The 7336-nt window shown below is 40.6% G+C and overlaps 3 non-coding genes across 3 annotated transcripts; 1 reads left to right on the top strand and 2 right to left on the bottom strand.

The window, feature by feature from the left end:
* Positions 1 to 3762: 3762 nt before the first annotated feature.
* Positions 3763 to 4061, bottom strand: LOC148970427 (signal recognition particle RNA). The gene has a single exon (XR_016148824.1).
* A 630-nt stretch (positions 4062 to 4691) lies between these two features.
* LOC148970426 (signal recognition particle RNA) lies at positions 4692 to 4994 on the bottom strand. The gene has a single exon (XR_016148973.1).
* A 1308-nt stretch (positions 4995 to 6302) lies between these two features.
* Positions 6303 to 6601, top strand: LOC148970425 (signal recognition particle RNA). The gene has a single exon (XR_016149018.1).
* The last annotated feature ends 735 nt before the right edge of the window (positions 6602 to 7336 follow it).

Below are 7336 nucleotides of genomic sequence, written 5' to 3'. Positions count from 1 at the left end.
AAACCTTGGCTTTCCACCCGAGTTGCTCAGCATCAGCTGCCAATTCGGTGTACTTGAGTCTCTTGCGCTCAAATGCCTCCTCTACAGCATCTTCCCAGGGAACGGTAAGCTCTATTATGTACACGATGTGGAGTGATGGGGACCAGAGCACAAGGTCTGGTCTTAAGTTTGTTGTAGCAATCTCAGAAGGGAAGTAAAGCCTTTTGTTCAAATCTGCCACCAGTTTCCAGTCTCGAGCCTTTCCAAGCTGGCTGATAATCGTTGTTGTGTAGCCCTTGGGTGTCTTTACTCCTTCTCGAATGAACTCCTTCGCATATGTAGGATGGAATGATGGAGGAGGCAGGGCATTGTTCTTTAGTCGGCTGCACTCCAAGGTGGTTGCTAGGCACTTCAGGACATGGTTGTGCCGCCAGGTATAGCGGCCTTGTGACAAGCTTGTCTTGCATCCAACCAGAATGTGTTTGAGGTTTGCGGGAGATGGACAGAGGGGGCACGTTGGGTCTTTTCCGTACCACTGGTTGAGGTTTGAGGGGGAAGGCTTGTGAGACAGCCTTTGCACACCTCGTTGCCTGCTCGTGCCGTCGCACCTCCTCGACGACCAGCCGTCGCCGCTGAGCTGGAGCTGCTTTATGCCAATGATATCTCTGTGCCTGAGGTCTGACTTCGCCTGGTGAGTGGCTTCAGCTGGGTTCCATTTCCTTCCGGTCACCAGGGTAGGAGCTGTTTGGGAAACGCATGGATCACGGGACTCTGTTAGTGTAATTTCCAGCCTTACTTTAGAGCACTTGAACTCTTCAACCATGCTGGAAACAGGAATCTCCAAGATGCCTCTTCCATACAGTCCTATATAGTGTATGGCATTTGAGTGCACTATATCTGCAAGGAGTGAACGAGATGAAGTGAGTGAATTCGGACGCTGACGTTTACACTGTGCGTCGGCAGTAAAGGCTTCGTCACGCGTACTGATAAAACTCCTTTTATCTTACATTACCTACTTTATAAAATAATATTAACAACAATAACAATCATAATGACTTTATTTTGTAATTATATACCTCCATGCCAGCTTTGTAGTTTCATCGACTGAAATTGTAACTCTCACGTTCACAGATGACGTGTCGTCGAGCGCCCTCCGGCGACCGTTATTATATTCAAATGAATACGCTTCTTAACGACGATTAACGGATATTTTTCAAATCCTCCACTGGATGTAATGTAATCTCTGGTTTAAACTTGCTCGCGCCGCACTTTCATGCGCGCTCAGTTCGTTCCGCATTGGATTGTGGGAAATAGGGCTTCAGCAAGTGTACATCGAATGTACACTCGAATTCAGAGAGGATTGTGGGTAAAAGTAGTGAATGAATGTAGGGAATGATGTCGTTCACCCAGAATTCGGACACCACTACAAAATGGCCGACACCCGATATAGTGCACTATGTAGTGGATAGGGAGCGATTTCAGACACAGCTAGAAAGACTGTTCACTCCTAATACTTATGAATGGCTGAAAATCCCGCCTTCAAAGTAAAAGAGCCAATCGCTGATTGGTAAAGTCATTAGGTGTGTTCGACATCGCCTGCGGCTGGATGCAACCGATCGGCGAGAACAGCCGCGTGCAGACGGGGAGGAGCTGCAAACGGAGTGAAGTCGGACAATTTCTGGTTCCCGTGGTGACCGCTCACGTGGTGTTTGCATGCTTATACCACAGCTGAAGTGAAATAAATGCAACATTTGCCAAATAAACAGATATTTCAGACTCATTTTCATTCAATATTTTACTGCTTCATACAGCATCTGTTTGAACTAGAAAAAGTTCAAAATAAGCCTATAATCAATGACGTGGAATCAACGTGTTTTAATCAGTTTTATTTTGATAAACATGATAAACATGACACAATATAACATTGCGATTGCGATTACATGAAAAGAGTGTTTACTGTTATAAAAAACTGATTTGTGAGCTTTAGTGGAACTAAAGGTGTGAGACTAAACACGAAACGCACGTGATCGTTGTCATGCGGTGAATCCGGTGAATCGTGGAACAGCTGTGACATCATCAGAGCTCGTGCAGCCGCTCCTGAGAAGCTGCGCTGGCTGAGTCCTCCGGCTACTCTCGTATCGCTCTCGCGGTACTTTGATGGCATATGTCACAGTCACGTGGAGTCAGCGCTGCATCAGTATCTGCAAGTGAAGTCCCACCCACTGATCTGTAATAGGCCTGTAGGGTGAGTGGGTCCCACACCCTTGAATAATAATGAGCTAATGTTTGTAGTCTCTACACTGTTTAATGAAATTACTTCCTGCTTATTATGACGCAAAATGACGATTTTTACATCATAATAAGCAGGAAGTAAAACACTTAAATCCTTATTTCTCCCATGTCAGGGGAAAATTAGGGAATAAACCATGACCGTTCAAAAATATGACTGGGTTTCTAAAGATACAAAGCTTAATGCAAATGAGGTGAAGTGACTTTAACACTGCATATGATCGTTGGCTGGTCTTTCCCTTTAACGCTATATTTGAACAAATGAAACAGCATATTGGACAGTCAGAGATTGTGTTGCTGGTTCGAAATATGTTATCTAATTGTGTGTTTGGCAAGCAGTTTTGGACTTGGTCGATACGACTTGGTCTTTACGTTATATGTCATTGTTTACTACTTGTTACAGTTTTGTTATTTTTCTGTGAAACAAAAAAGGAGACTTGTTGAAGAATCATCAACACAAATACATAAAACACATGTTGACCACATAAATCAAGATCCGCATATTTAAAAGTATAGTCTATATCATTGTAATAAAATGTTTAAAAAATAATATAAAATTAATTGCAATTTTTAATACATATATTTGCTATTATAGTTAAAAATGTGAATATGTAAATGTTATCATTAGGTTAACTTTAGATGATATAACTGTAATAGATCTGAAACTACTGCTTTAAAGTAACCAAATAGGAATAGCAATATTTTGTAAATATTCAAAGAATAAATATGTGTCATGATACAAATGTTTAAATTGTGACATGCTATGGATTTTGGCATGGAAACACTCAGTCTTTGCAAGTCTTTGTTTTTTCAGGGTTGTTTTTTAAAACTAACTTTAAATCCAGTTGTATTCAGTTTTAATACTTTGATCTTTCTTTTTCTTTAAATAGTTAATAGGGTCTAATGTAAAGTGTCAGTGAAACCTGAATATTACCACACATCTGTAATAGTGATTCGGTCAGGTGTGCAGATATTGGCCCTGCCCATGACATGAGACATGTTTTGTACAAAACATTTTGTAAAGCTTTAGGCCTATTTATTATCTATCTGAGTCTACAAGACTGCTCTTTTATACTTGTGAGCGCTGTTCTTCAGAAAAGTCTGATTGGCCTCATTTTGGGGAAGGGTATTAATAAAGTGTAAAACAGCGCCTCCATCCGGCCATGGAATGCAGTCAATGAATACTGAATAACATTTCACATATTTTCCAGAGAGAGGCGATAATGCCACTATGGAACTCAATGGGGCCCCACCACAACCGTTTAGTTTCCAACGACAACGTTCCTAAAAAAATCTTCCTTTATGTTCAACAGAAGAAAGAAAATAGGGTTGGAAACTTGGAACAACATGTAAATGATGACAGAATTTTCATTTCCTTTTAACGAGTAAAATGGAAATGCATGTTCATTAATTTAATTCATATAGGCAAGTCAATTTATTTATTTATAAACATTTATTTTTTTTACTTATATCCCAATGAACAGGTACAAACACAAAAGACTGAGTCTCACTGTTTCGCTCAAGCTGCACTGCAGTGTCTATTCACAGGCGCGATCCCACTACTGATCGACACGGGGACTTTGACCTGCTTCGTCTCCGACCTGGGCCGGTTCACCCCTCCTTAGGCGACCTGGTGGTCCCGGGCTCCCCCAGAAGCACCATATCGATACCGAACTTAGTGCGGACACCCGATCGACATAGTCCACTGCAGTCCAGAACCCCTGAGCTCAAGCGATCCTCCAGCCTCAGCCTCCCAGTAGCTTGGACTACAGGCGCGCGCCACTGCACCCGGCGAGAATAGTGAGAATCAGCGCTGCTACTGAATCGAGTGGCTCACAGCGCCCTCTAGTGTATGAAAACAAAATACCAGGGAATGATTAGGCAGGATCCGATGAACTAAAGCATTTTACAAGCTCTTTGGTAGCTTAGCTAGCTATATTGTCAAAGGTAAGTAGTACATTGTCTTATTTATGCATTTTTTAATTGCTAAATTATTTTTGCACAATACATTTAAATTATAGCTATCTAACCACATGTAGGCCCTAGCCTGAGTTTTTATTTTATCTACTAGCATATTTATCTTAAGCTATTCTAATTGGTAACTTTAAAAATTGAATAAAGTTATCTTAGTTTAACAAATCAATCATTTGCTTTATATATAGATTTTCAGTTGTTTGATCATTAAATATCTTTAATAGGCTATTAAAATACGGACATCTAAACTACATTTGTGATACATTAAAAAATATAAGCCATTGGTGTACTGTAAATGTATCTAACAGGGAAGCCATATAGAAAAAATGTACTATATTATAATAAATGAAGACTGGATTGGACAGATTTATTTGGCCATTAAGGGCTTTATTTTATGTTCATTTGTTGTTGCTGTTATTTATTAGATTTCACAGAATAACTGTTCACACAAAAGACTGAGTCTCGCTGTATCGCTCGCTCAGGCTGCACTGCAGAGTCTATTCACAGGCACGATCCCACTACTGATCGACACGGGGACTTTGACCTGCTTCGTCTCCGACCTGGGCCGGTTCACCCCTCCTTAGGCGACCTGGTGGTCCCGGGCTCCCCCAGAAGCACCATATCGATACCGAACTTAGCACGGACACCCGATCGACATAGTCCACTGCAGTCCAGAACCCCTGAGCTCAAGCGATCCACCAGCCTCAGCCTCCCAGTAGCTTGGACTACAGACGCGCGCCACTGCACCCGGCGATAGATGTGAGAATCAGCGCTGCTACTGAATCCAGTGGCTCACAGCGCCCTCTAGTGTATGAAAACAAAATACCAGGGAATGATTAGGCAGGATCCGATGAACTAAAGCATTTTACAATCTCTTTGGTAGCTATATTGTTAAAGGTAAGTAGTACATTGTCTTATTTATGCATTTTTTAATTGCTAAATTATTTTTGCACAATGCATTTAAATTATAGCTGTCCTACGCTATCTCACGACCAATTCGTACGAATTCGACGAATGATTAAAATGTGGCTAATTCGTACTAATTCGTACGACCTCACTCGTACGAATTCGTACGATTTCTCTAAACCCACGTGATGGCTAGGTTTAGGGGCGGGGTAAGGGGCAGGTCATTCGTACGAATTCATACGAATTGGCCAATTCGTAAAATATGTACGATTTAGCAAAATCTTACTAATTCGTACGAGTGAGGTCGTATGAATTGTTGCGAATTACCCACTTTTTAATCATTCGTCGAATTCTTACGATTTGGTCGTGAGATCGGGTTGAGCTGTCTAACCACATGTAGGCCCTAGCCTAAATTGTTTTTAACAAATTTTTATCAACTAGCCTGTTTCTCTTAATCTATTCTAATTGGTAAGTTTAAAAATAAAATGAAGTGACCTTAGTTTAACAAATCAATCATTTGATTTATCTATAGATTTTCAGCTGTTTGATCATTAAATATGTATTATAGGCTATTTGTGAAATACGGACAACTAAATTACATTTGTGAGACAGTACAAAAATATAAGGCATTGGTGTAAATTTATCTAACAGGGAAGCCATATAGAAAAAAATGTACTTTATTATGATAAATGAAGACTGGATTGGACAGTTTTATTTGGCCATTAAGGGCTTTATTTTGTGTTCATTTGTTGTTGCTGCTCTTTATTAGATTTCACAGAATAACTGTTCACACAAAAGACTGAGTCTCGCTGTATTGCTCAGGCTGCACTGCAGAGTCTATTCACAGGCGCGATCCCACTACTGATCGACACGGGGACTTTGACCTGCTTCGTCTCCGACCTCGTACGAATTGGTCGTGAGACAGCTTAGGACAGCTATAATTTAAATGCATTGTGCAAAAATAATTTAGCAATTAAAAAATGCATAAATAACACAATGTACTACTTACCTTTAACAATATAGCTACCAAAGAGATTGTAAAATGCTTTAGTTCATCGGATCCTGCCTAATCATTCCCTGGTATTTTGTTTTCATACACTAGAGGGCGCTGTGAGCCACTGGATTCAGTAGCAGCGCTGATTCTCACAGCTCTCGCCGGGTGCAGGTGGCGCGCGTCTGTAGTCCAAGCTACTGGGAGGCTGAGGCTGGAGGATCGCTTGAGCTCAGGGGTTCTGGACTGCAGTGGACTATGACGATTGGGTGTCCGTGCTAAGTTCGGTATCGATATGGTGCTTCTGGGGGAGCCCGGGACCACCAGGTCGCCAAGGAGGGGTGAACCGGCCCAGATCGGAGACGAAGCAGGTCAAAGTCCCCGTGTCGATCAGTAGTGGGATCGCGCCTGTGAATAGACACTGCAGTGCAGCTTGAGCGAAACAGTGAGACTCAGTCTTTTTTGTGAACAGTTATTCTGTGAAATCTAATAAAGAGCAGCAACAACAAATGAACACAAAATAAAGCCCTTAATGGCCAAATAAAACTGTCCAATCCAGTCTTCATTTATCATAATAAAGTACATTTTTTCTATATGGCTTCCCTGTTAGATATATTTACACCAAGCCTTATATTTTTGTACTGTCTCACAAATGTAATTTAGTTGTCCGTTTTTTACAAATAGCCTATAATACATATTTAATGATCAAACAGCTGAAAATCTATAGATAAATCAAATGAATGATTTGTTAAACTAAGATCACTTCATTTTATTTTTAAAGTGACCAATTAGAATAGATTAAGATAAATAGGCTAGTAGATAAAAAAAAATAAAAAAAAAATAAATAAACAAAAAACAGGCTAGGGCCTACATGTGGTTAGACAGCTATAATTTAAATGTATTGTGCAATAATAATTTAGCAATTAAAAAAATGAATAAATAAGACAATATACCACTTAGGGGGGGGGGGGGGGGCATTTTAGTACAGTGAACTCATTGTCATGTTCAAGAAACAGATTTAAAATGATTCAAGCTTTGTGACATGGTGCATTATCCTGCTGGAAGTAGCCATAAAGTGGATGGCCATAAAGGGATGAACATGGTCAGAAACAATGCTCAGGTAGGCTGTGGCATTTAAACGATGCCCAATTGGCACTAAGGGGCCTAAAGTGTGCCAAGAAACCATCCCCCACACAG

Source organism: Pimephales promelas, chromosome 21 (genome assembly GCF_988280905.1).
Source record: "Pimephales promelas chromosome 21, fPimPro1.hap1.1, whole genome shotgun sequence".
Classification (NCBI taxonomy): domain Eukaryota; kingdom Metazoa; phylum Chordata; class Actinopteri; order Cypriniformes; family Leuciscidae; genus Pimephales; species Pimephales promelas.
The sequence above is the reverse complement of the archived record's forward strand: the minus strand, read 5'-3'. Positions and strand labels throughout refer to the sequence as shown.